At 38.9% G+C, this 12,595-nt stretch overlaps 1 pseudogene; it reads right to left on the bottom strand.

Moving 5' to 3' along the window:
• Positions 1-10,017: 10,017 nt before the first annotated feature.
• LOC128576758 (DAZ-associated protein 2-like) lies at positions 10,018-10,499 on the bottom strand (annotated as a pseudogene).
• Between the last annotated feature and the right edge of the window lie 2,096 nt (positions 10,500-12,595).

The following is a 12,595-nucleotide window of genomic DNA, read 5'->3' as shown; positions in this document are numbered from 1 at the left end:
CATCCCCAGAAAAAAAAGGAAAATTAAAAAGTAAGCTGAGTGAGTCAGAACAAAGAAAAGTCAGCTAGTTTTCATTTAAGCTAGCCATTGCTAGCAAGCTTCCTGCTTTTTCTGAAATTCTAGCCTGTTGGAGATACAGCTTACAATACCCCTGCTGTGTCTGTGAGCACTCTAAGGAAAAAAAATGGTCATAGAAGAGGCTATGGCAAATACCTAGAAAGATACATTAACAGGATCATTTCCTGCATAGTAAACAGGCAAAGCAGATACCCTTTATAGAGATTTGCATTTGCCTGGAGCAGAGATCAAGGGGGTAGTTCAAGCCCTGAGATATGGGCAGAAAAGCTTATATCCCTTATCACAGAGGAAGATCCTCTGGGGTGGTGATGGGAGGAAAATTTCTCCCTCCCGCCAATTCCTTAGAGGAGATTAATGCAGGTGGCGTTTTACTCTATAGGGAACTAGCAGACTTTAACACCTCCCTAGAAATCTGTGTGTGTGATCTCAAGCATGAGGCTCTACCAATACAAGGCTCAGACTTCAGATTTCTCAAGGATACACTTAAGGTTAATAATATTAACAATAGGAGCTGATATGCTCAATCAGAGTAACTGCCAGGGTCTTTCTTCCCTCCCTCATCTTATCCTCTGGGCAAATAGACTTCAATACAAGCAAAGTGGAGCAAACACTCGGAGCCATTGCCAGAAGCCCACAAACAGGCAATGGACCTCTGAGCTCCCACCTTTAATCCTACTCTATGTCTCATGTCTCTTCCTTTACCATCATTTCTAACTCTATATTTCTTCAGTCATTTGCTGCCAGTTTCCACAGGTCCTGGGGCAGGATCCTGACAAGATTAATGAAATTGAAAACAAATGAAAAAAAAAATTCAGAAAATTAACAAAAGAAGAAGTTAGTTTTTAAAAAATAAAATAAAATAAAACAGATAAATCTTTGTCTAGACTAACTAGAAATAGAAAAGTAAAATCTCTAGTAACCTCAATCAGAAATGATACAGGTAAATAACAACTGATCCCACAGAGATACCAGAGATTATATCTGAATACTACAAGAAAACTATGCCCAGAAATTTGTCAATGTGAAGGAAATGGATCAATATTCGGAATCACACCCTCTCCCTAGACTTAGCCAGGAAGAAATAGCACTTCTGAACAGACCAATTTCAAGCACTGAGATCAAAGAAACAATAAAAAAATCTTCCAACAAAAAAAAAATGCCCTGGTCCAGATGGCTTCACACCAAAATTCTATCTAACCTTCAAAGAAGAGCTTATACCCATAATACAGAAACTATTCCAAAAAATTATAAGGAAGGAATCTTCCCCAACACATTCTATGAAGGAAACATCATCCTGATACCAAAACCAGGAAAAGACCCAACTAAAAAGGAGAACTTCAGAACAATTTCACTATTGAATGTAAATGCAAAAATTCTCAATAAAATTCTAGCCAAAAGATTATAGCTTCTCGTTAAAAAAAATCAGACATCACAATCAAGTAGGCTTCATCCCAAGGATCCAAGGCTGGTTTAATATACACAAGTCCATAAATGTAATTCACCAAATCAACAGAAGCAAAACCAAAGGCTATATGATCCTCTCAATAGGTGCAGGAAAAGCATTCAATAAAATTCAGCATCCTTTTCTAATTAGAACATTGAAGAATATAGGCACAGGTAACACATTTCTTAGACTGATCAAAGCCATCTAGGACAAACCCACAACTAATATTTTACTGATTGGAGTAAAACTGAAAGCTTTTCCACATAGAACTTGAAGCAGATAAAGTTGTCCTCTATCGTCACTACTATTCACCATAGTGCTGGAAGTTCTAGCCAAAACAATCAAGCAAAAGAAGGAAATAAAGGGTATCCAATCCAAATGGGAGCAGAGGAGGTCAAACTCTCCCTCTTTGCTATTATATGATCTTATTCTTAGAGAACCCCAAATACTTAACCACATACTCCAGGAAGTCATCAAAAAATACAATAATGTCTCAGGATATAAAATCAGTGTCCATAAGTCAGTAGACTTTGTATACACTAATAACAGCCAAGATGAGAGGCTAAATAAGGACACAACTCACTTCACCGTAGCTTCAAAGAAAATGAAATACCTAGGAATATGCCTAACAATAGAGGTGAAGGAGCTCTATAAAGAAAATTATGAAACCCTAAGAAAAGAAATAGCAGAGGATATTAACAAATGGAAGAACATACCATGCTCATGGCTGGGAAGAATCACCAATCTGTAGGTGGCTTGGGGAAATATAGACATTTTAATGAGGATCTAATGCAATCCTCATTATAATACCAACATCATACTTTCAAGATTTAGAAAAAAATAGTCTTGATGCCTGTAGCTCAGCGGCTAGGGAGCTGGCCACATACACTGGGGCTGGTGGGCTCGAACCCAGCCTGAGCCTGCCAAACAACAATCACATTTACAACAAAAAACTAGCTGGCCTTTGTGGCAGGAACAAAAAAATAGCTGGGCATTGTGGCAGGCAACTGTAGTCCCAGACTCTTGGGAGTCTGAGGCAAAAGAATTGCTTAAGCCCAAGAATTTAAGGTTGCTGTGAGTTGTGACACCACTGGACTCTACCAAGGTTGACATAGTGATATTCTGTCTCAATAAAAAAAAAAAGTATTTGGAAAAAATAATTATTCATTTTGTATGGAAACAGAAAAAAAAAAAACCCGTATAGCTAAGGCAATTCTTAGTAATAAAAACAAGGCCTGGGGAATCAGCCTACCAGACTTCATGCTGTACTACAAGGCCATAGTGGTCAAAACAGCATGGTATTGGCACGAAAACAGAGACATAGACATCCGGAACAGAATAGAAAACGATGAGATGAAACTAATATCTTATAGCCACCTGATCTTTGATAAACCAAACAAGAACATACACTGGGAGAAAAAATCCCTATTCAATAAATGGTGCTGGGAAAGCTGGATAAGCACGTGTAAAAGACTGAAACTGGACCTGCATCTTTCTCCACTCACTAAAATTGATTCAAATGGATAAAAGATCTAAATCTAAGGCATGAAACAATAAAAATCCTTGAAGAAAGTGTGGGGAAAACACTTAAAGTTATCAGCCTGGGGAAAGACTTTATGAAGAAGACTCCAGTGGCAATTGGAACAACAACAAAAATAAACAAATGGGACTCAGTTAAACTGAATAGCTTCTGTGCAGCTCAGGAGATAACCACCAAAGAAAAGAGATAACCATCAGAATGGGAAAATATATTTGCAGATTATCAATCAGAAAAGAGCTTGATAACTAGAATCTATAGAGAACTCAAATTAAGCAACAGAAAAGGAGCCAACAATCCCTTATATCAATGGGCTGGGCAAGTGAGATGAATAGAACCTTCTCTAAAGAAGACAGACGAATATCTAACAAACATATGAAAAAATGTTCATTGTCACTAATTATGAGGGAAATGCAAATAAAACCACCCTGAGATATGACCTGATCCCAGTGAAAATGGCCCATATCACAAAGTCTCAAAGCTACAGATGGTGGCACGGATGTGGAGACAAGGGAACACTTTTACACTGCTGGTGGGACTGTAAACTAATACAACATTTTTGGAAGGAAGCATGGAGAATCCTCAAAGCACTCAAGCTAGACCTCCCATTTGATCCTACAATCCCATTACTGGGCATCTACCCAGAAGGAAAAAAATCATTTTATCATAAGGGCATTTGCACTAGACTGTTTATTGCAGTTCAATTTACAATTGCCAAATTGTGAAAACAACCTACTAAATGCCCACCAAGCCAAGAAATGGATTAACAAGCTGTGGTATATGTATATCATGGAATATTATTCAACCACTAAAAAAGATGGAGACGTTACATCTTTTGTATTAACCTGGATGGAGTTGAAACACATTCTTCTTAGTAAAGCATCACAAAAATGGAGAAGCAAGAATTCAATGTACTCAATTCTGATATGAGGGCAACTGTTGTTAGTACATGGTGGGAGGTAGAGGAATGGGGGAGACGAGAGAGGGAAGGGGGTTGGGGATTCATGGTATGTGACACACATCTTGGGAGCAGGACACAATTTTAAGAGGGACTTTACCTAACAAATATAAGCAGTATAACCTGATGTCTTCTACGCTCAATGAATCTCCAACAATAAAAATAAAATAAAATAATAAAAAGATACGTATTTCCAAAGGAAAAACAAAAAGAAAGAAAAGAAATTGTTTCCCACCTGTGTCACTCCATCGTTCTGGCCTGGCTTGTGATTTTTCCAAGCAAGGGCCCAAAGAACTATGATAGCAGTCTTCCAAGAGGCTGGGCCGGACACTTTTGTGTGTGTTGTCATTCTCCAGCCAAGAGCACACCAAGAGACAAAAGCAGACTGCCACCCTGACAGTAGCAGTGATAATAATTTGATATATTCTGTAGAAATGCCTTGAGTGATAGAATTGGCAGGACATTTTTGGCTACTGATTGGATTTGATAGTTGATAAAAAGGGAAGGTTCACCTTTGTTTCTGAGACTAATAAATAGGAATAGGCATAGGATCAAGTGTGGACAGGACAATTTGAAGGTTTCATGGCATAAATAGGTGGATATGCCCAGTAGATGGTTGAAAATATGTGCACAAAGGGAAAAATAAAATACATTCTAATTTTAATATTCTCAAGGGATATAGTCTGAGACCTGAAACAACACATCTTTAAACTTGTTTGTCTCTTAGTAACAAGGGGCAATTATAAGTTACTAGGTAAATAATGGTGAATAGAAGGCGAAAGAAACAATTCATATTACTTCCCTTCATAAACATTTATGTCAGTCTCAAATAGCTCAACCATGACTCTCAGCAGTCATGATGCTTAGTCAATAGGGAGCCACTGGGCTCCAGACATTTCATCAAGTAAAGAATCTCCTTAGGGCCTCTGTCTCCCTGATCTTTTGCAGTCTTCCCCTGACCCTTTCCCTTCCCTGACACCTCTCTAATATTTACTATTTTTATAATTGGTAGCAAATAACAAGTAAATATAGAAATATAATTTCACCCATGGTGTGAAACAAAAAAAGCCTCCTCTGTATATGAATAAATCAACTATCATCAATTCTACATGATTTTGTGCCATATTCTTGGCTTTTGCTATTTCTTAGTGAATAGATTTCCTTAGTTATCATTGTGTTTTGCAGCATAGAAAACTCAGGGGCATATATTTCATGAAGATTTTATTACAGTGATGAATATTGTTATTAAGGTGTCTTGGAAAATGAATTGATAACAGCTAAAATATAAATGAACTCTTGAAAATGCACTGGAATAATTACAGGAAACGTGCTTAAAACTTATAAAAATGGTTTTCATGTATAAAATATTGATATATGATAAACAATTCAAGATCTCTCTCTTCCTAGGTTTTCAGTTACAGGGAGTTGAAATTTCTGATTAATATACGATACTATTGGGGATCAAAAACCAATACCCTAAAATGTTACATTTTGACATGTTACAATGAGTAAAGAAGCCTCAAGTTGTCTATGGCCTCTTCCTACAATATATTATTCAAAAAAAGGGGATGGAGTTAAAGTTTTCTTATGTGCCTAAGATACAGATCCACTGAGGAGAACAATTGTTCTTTATTTTCCCCTCCCTATAAGAATCTGAATGTGGTCACACCTACATAAGACTCTTTAAAAGATAATGTCGTATCTCCACCAGTCAATCTTTGCTCTCCATCTATTCATCCTCTCTAGTAATCTTTTATTTCCTATCAACAAATTCCTCTCCCCTCCAGAATCCATTATACCACAAAGGTATCTTAAGACCTAGTTGTTAAAAGTCCATGCTTTCACTACAGCTTAGTGGGATCCCATGGGGTTGGATCTCACCTAATGTACACAATGCAAGCATACATTTCAAAACAACTCAGAGTATATTATAAATGTCTTAGCACAAAAAATAAGTAAGTGAGGTGATGGTTATGTTAATCAGTTTTATTTAAGCATTCCACATTGTATATCAAATCATCAGATTGTACCCCATGAATGTATATGAAGTTATGATTTAACAAAAATTAAGTTAAAAAATCATCTAGTCCCAGGGACTATTAAAAAAGCGGTGGGCATATAAGATTGTAAGGATTGATTTGGAGGGATGGAATTAGTTCAGATTCTGCAGGTTAAGGATGGGGGCACATAGAAGCCTTAAATATAGACTAAATTAGATATTTTGCCTTTTGGGGCCATGTGTTCTAAATATCCATCCCAATCATAAAAAATTTCCTGCTTCCCATAGACTTAGGGCTTCCTGAGTATAATTGTTCTCTTATAAGTTTTATGTAAATAGAGATAACAAAAATAATTTTATTGGCCACTATAGGACAAATTATTAAAGACACTAAAAATATTGTCATACAACAAAAGTCTCTAAGTTTCTTAGTTTAGATGGTGAACAATGCTTATGTTTTATATAACAAATTGTTATAAGTCTGCAATGAAACCCAAGACTACAGAAAGTCAACACTTAATGGATGATTAATTTTTTACCCATGCTTTTGACATTTTGGATTTTACTCTTATGTTACCTAAAAAGTTTTAAAGGGTTTATATGTGACTATCTACTTCTGGTCTCATCTGCCCCAGAACACTTAATTGGTGGTAAGCCCTTTTGACTCTTAAGTCTCCTGGGCCACAAAGGTCCCACTGGTGGGGTGGGGGGGCTGAATGGACCTGGGTCAGATAGACATATCACCTTGGCAATGATGGAACAAAATAAGAGTCTGGCTATCAATTCTGCTTCTGGCAAAATCTTGCCAAAAGGGGGATATTGTAAACTAAAATAAAATCTTTAGCCCCCCCGCGAGCTGACTGAATGGACACCTCTCCGCCAAGAGCACCTCAGAATTATCCTAAGCCATGTGAAGGAAGGTCTGGAATGCCTTATTAAGCCCCCTTTCCCTTGGACTTATACTTTGAAACTCATTAATGAGCCTAAGGCTATGCAAGGCAAAGCTTAAACCATACCTTTAGGTCATCAATTTATTTAATAGAGCTCATGAGGTCTATGTTTGGTGACTTGTCTTTGATGAACAGACGTCCTTATCTGAACTTAAAACATTCCAAGCCTTTAGACAAAGCTTCATTTCTTTAACCAATTACAAACCAAAGAATTTTTACACCCACCTATAACCTATAATTCTCCTCCTGGAGATGTCTTATCTTTTTGGGCCAAATCAGTGCATACCTTCCATGTATCAACTTATGACTTTATATGTAATTACTGCCTCACTGAAATGTATAAAACCAAACTGTAACCCAACTACTGAGAGAGCAACTTGCTCAAAACTTCTTGGGTATGGCTCTCTGGGCCATGGTTGCACACATTTAGCTTTGAATAAGCCTCTTTAAATTAAGAAAATAAAATAAAGTAAAACAAAATACAGTTGACCCTTGAATAGCATAGGTTTGCCTTGTATACCCTGAGGTATTCTACTCATGAATCAGAACCATGCCATTCTAATTCCTACTATTACATTAATTTCAAAATATCTATGTATATATGTGTGTATGCTCCTGGAATTTTATGTTATATATAGCCTCAGAAAGGTCCAGTTTCAAGCCATATTTCTGTGTTTAATTCTTCAGGAATCAAATGTGATACTCCTACCTTAGCTATGAGGGTCTACGTGAGTGTTTCTCATCTTTTATAAAACAGTGTTTTATTATCACCAAGATGATGCAGTGAGCTCCACATTTTGGCATACATCTCTGGTATACAGCATAAATGTAGGGGAAAAAAGTATCAACAGGCTAAAAGAAACACAATAAAAATAGTCAAAGACCATAAAGACCAAAGTAAAATAGTTCAGTTTCTATGAGGTAAATCAGGCAAGTCCTCCTTATATTTTGGGCAGTGGGGACATTTTTTTTAATTCCATGCTTGAATTTAGAAGCCGAGGGTTATTCTCTTGTGAAAAGACACTCAAATGTTATCAAAAGTGTATCTCCAGCTCATATCAGAAGAATGAAGACAAGTGGTTTGAGAAGAAGCAAAGAGAAGTATATTAATTTGCCAGCAAATGAGGAGGTTGGCAGACTCCTATCTTAAAGTACCAAGGTTCTGCCTCTGAGCAGAAATACAGAGCTTCAAAATAGTCTTTATTCTACATTTTTAGCATAAAAATCCACAAGTTAAGTTCACCACAGTGTAGAGAAAGATATACAATGCTGAACTTCCATAACAGTCAATGGTACAGTCAAACATCACATGTACAGAATGCAAAATTTAGATGAACCAAAAGTATAAGATAAAATCCAATTTCAGAAAAGAAAAATCAACATGGTAAGGATCCCTGAAATATTCTTAACTCTAATGAGATTTCATTGGACTCAAGTCATTTTGTAGTGAAGCATTCACAATATGACTCTGTTAACACCATTTAGGAACTCCTGGGAGCCATGAGGGGCTGAATTAGACACTATGCCAAAAAAAGGGTAACTAAATTTTGATCTAAAAACTCCTCTTAAGTCATCAATCAGGCTTTTGAAATGCATCCTCTTCCTTGACCTCGCATGTTTAACAAACTGTTATTTGCAGTACAGTTTGCATGAATTCTTTGTTCAAACAAAGCTCAGTTTTCCTGCCACCAAAGCAAATTTGGATTAGGTTCTTGTATGCAGAGATAACCTATAAGCAGGGCCTAAAAGGCACCCTCCACTTTTACCTGAGGAGATACAAAAGCAGAAGTAATGATGAGATCTGTTCTTGGGACACAGAGGGAGATTCAGAGGATCCTTGTCAAGAACTAGTTAAAAGATGATAAGTAGGGCAGCACCCGCAGCCCGGTGGGTAGGATGTAGGCCACATACACGGAGGCTGGCCAGGTTCAAACCTGGCCAGGGCCAGCTAAAACAACAACGACAACTGTAACAACAACACAAAAAAAAAAAATAGCCGGGCATTGTGGAGGGCACCTGTAGTCCTAGCTACTTGGGAGACTGAGGCAAGATAATTGCTTTAAACCCAGAAGTCTGAGGTTGCTGTGAGTTATGACACCATGGCACTCTACCCAGGGTGACAGCTTGAGACTCTGTCTCAAAAAAAAAAAAAAAAAAAAAAAAAAGACTCCATGCCTGTAGCTCAGCAGCTAAGGGAGCCAGCCACATACACTGGAGATGGTGGGTTCGAATCCAGCCCAGGCCTGCCAAACAACAATGACAACTACAACCAAAAAATAGCCAGGCATTGTGGTGGGCACCTGTAGTCCAGCTACTTGGGAGGCTGAGGCAAGAGAATCACTTAAGCCCAAGAGTTGGAGGTTGCTGTGAGCTATGACATAACAGCATTCTATCCAGAGCAACATAGTGAGACTCTATCTCAAAAAAAAAAGATGACAAGTGGAGAGAAGTGCAAGGAGAGAAGGAAATTAATTAGTCTGATTGGCTTTCTGTCCTGCATCATTGATTCAATGGAGATTACCAAAGGAAATGGAAGACTAGGGTTGGAGGTAGGGTGTGAGGCAAAAGAAGGAAAGGACAAGGCAGATGACTAATGAGTTTTATTTATAACAAGTAATATAAATCATAAAGACTAAAAGAAGATGAAAGACCAATCAGAGTAATTTGGCAAGTTTAATTCTTAGGAAAATCAAAGTTCCTTCTAAACCTAATTTGATGTTTTACTACTAAAAGCAAAGACCAGTAATACTGTACCAGTATGGTACAGTATTACTCCAGAGAATTAAAGGAAGATCCTTAGGGCTGCTTCACCCATATTCATTTTATGAATGGATACCTCCCCTACCTCAAAATGCTTTGGAGAGATACTGCTACCATTATATGGTTCCTTATTAAATTTGAAAAGTGCCTGAAAGTTTGGGCACCAGAAAGACAGACACACCAACATGTGTCTAAACTGCAACTTCAGGTTAATATGACTAAAGCAGGTACATTGTGAGAAGTACTGAAGGTATGTGATGTCTTTCCCGGCACAGAGGTGGCCTTGGTTCCTCACCAGACAGTGCAGCCACCATCTGAGCCACCCATGAGGAAGTTTCCCTTCCTCTGAGTTATGAGAATGCTGGCTCCCTGCATGACTTCAAGCTGCGCAGCATTGGGAGGGTATCCAGGAAGTGGAAGAGGAATGCTGCCAGCAGGTAGCCCCAGCTCCAAATCTGGCACTTTCATCATAACCTCCTTCCACTGGCACAGTTGAACCATGTGGATAGATGGGACCAACTGAATAAAATCCACAGGAATTGTGGAAACTAAAGGCCCCCAAACCCAGACTAAGCCATGAGAAGATACAGGAGGGCACCAGAAAATGCAGCTTACCTGGTAGGGACTGTGGCAGCCCCTGGGTACACAAATGTTGTATGATAGAGCTCTGAGTAGGCAGGTTGAGCATCAATATAGGGTGGAGCCTGAGGACGATGCAAGTTCTGAGGGTATGTTGGATTCCCAGGAGGCTTCACAGGCTAGGTTGGCTGCATATTAAGCTTTGCTGTTCATGGTGGCTATGGGTCTGGTTCGGCTCAGCATTGCTGATGGTTATTTGTTTTGTCCTCTTCCTGTTAAAAATACAGAGCTTTTAAAGGGAGTGTTTTCAGCTTCAGGCTATTGCTGTTCAATTGTAGTTGATGGTGCTGATTTATCCCAAATTATGCTAAGACAATCTTATGACTTCTGCAAGGACAATTCCTTTGAGCCATCTCCTGTGGTATAAAGAACAAAGGACACTCCCCTACACTGACCTGAGGGAGAAAAGCAAGTTTTAATTTCCAAAAAGAGTGGAAGAGGTTTTGGAGATACATAAAAAATTTTTACCCTTTTTAGGCCATTCCTCCTATTATAAAAGCATTGTTGTGGAATCATTGTTTATCCAACAAAACCTCATGCTGATGAACTGCATAGATTCCAGCTGGCCAGGAGATGTGATTTGTAGTACCCCCTAAAGCATGGTAGAGCTGGAGGCCAGAGACAATTATGTCCTATCTAGTTCTGAAGGTGACAGTGTGGTGGGATTCCTAGGGGCCTATGGACCAGAGGAAAGCAATTACAAAATCTCTAAATAGGAAAGAAAGACTACATAGAGAGTGGATACATTATCTTGTATTGCTGGTGAAACACATCACCACATATTTAGCAGATAAAAACAATACCCATTTCCTATATTACACTTGTAGAGATCAGAAGTCTAAAAAGGCTCAATTGGATTCTTCTTATAAGTCCAAATTCAAGGTGTTACCAAGGTTATAATATTATCTGGAGGGTCTGAGGAAGAATATTCTTCCAAGCTCATTCAGGTTGTTGAGGAAATTAAGTTCTTTGTGCTTATAGCACTGAAGTTCCCTTTTCCATGCTGGATGTCAGACAGGGGTCGTTCTCAGACTCTAGAAGCCCCCTGGATTAGTTGGCCCATGGACCCCTCCACATTCAAGGCTAGGAATGGTGTGTTGAATTCTTCTTATGGTGAATATTTCTCTGAGTTCCACCTTCCTCTTCTGTCACTAGATGAAGAAAGTTTCATGCTTTTGAGGGCTCACACGATTATATTAGGTCCACCTAGATAATCTCCCTTGGGCAACTGTGCCATATAATATAACACACAGGATTGATATCTTATAACATTCACAGATTCCAGGAAATATTGCCTGAAATCATGAGGCTGTATTAGTGTCCTGTATCTGCTATAACAAATTACCACAAGCATAATGGCTGAAAACAACAAAAGTTTGCTTTCTCACAGTTCTGCAAGCTAGAAGTCTGAAATCAGAATATTTCCAGGGCCACCCCTGGGGACTCCAAGAGAACATCCATTCTTGGTCTCTTTTGTCTTTTAATGTATGTTGGCCTTTACTGGCATTTTGGCCTTCTGATCTATAAATGCACAGATGAAACTGGAGGTGGGATATAAAAAGGGCAGTGAAAAGGAGTTCTACCTCAAGAATTCAGCAGTGAAACTCCACAGGGTATGTGAACAGAGAAAATATGAGAATCTATATGTCATTGGTACTGAAATGAAACAAGACAGGACACATGAATGGGGGCAAAGAGAAGCCCCGAAGTATCAGTCCAGTGCTGTAGCTCAGAAGGGTTATGTGAATGGGACAAAGGGGAGGAACACTGCACCACTGCCATGGTGGTTACAAGGCAAGGGATGTGGACAGGACAAGAAGTAACATACCTAAGCACCAGTGCAGTGCGTAACTGGGTTGACAAAGTGAGCAGGGTCAAGCAAAGAGCCATCAGTGCCATGATGTAAATGCATGACAGATCTGAATGAACAAGGGGGTTCCTTCCACCATCATTCTGTGGTGTGCATGGGCAGGGCACAAGGGAGAGCCAAAGAGAAAGGTCACTGCCACTTTAGTGTAGGACTTGGACAAGGTAAAGGGGAGTGACTCAACACCATCGGGGGACTTATTGAATGTAAAATTAAATGAAAGTTGGAGCAGAGGCAGCCCCACATCATCTATATGGCTGTGGGAATGGAGCAGGTAGAAAGATTGTCAGTGCATGCTGTGCTGGGCCAGAGGAGGAAGGCAGAGCAGAGGTGAGCACGTCCCTTCTATCACTACACAATGGT

The sequence above is a fragment of the Nycticebus coucang genome, chromosome X (genome assembly GCF_027406575.1).
Source record: "Nycticebus coucang isolate mNycCou1 chromosome X, mNycCou1.pri, whole genome shotgun sequence".
NCBI lineage: Eukaryota > Metazoa > Chordata > Mammalia > Primates > Lorisidae > Nycticebus > Nycticebus coucang.
This window is presented reverse-complemented; position numbering and strand designations above follow the sequence as displayed.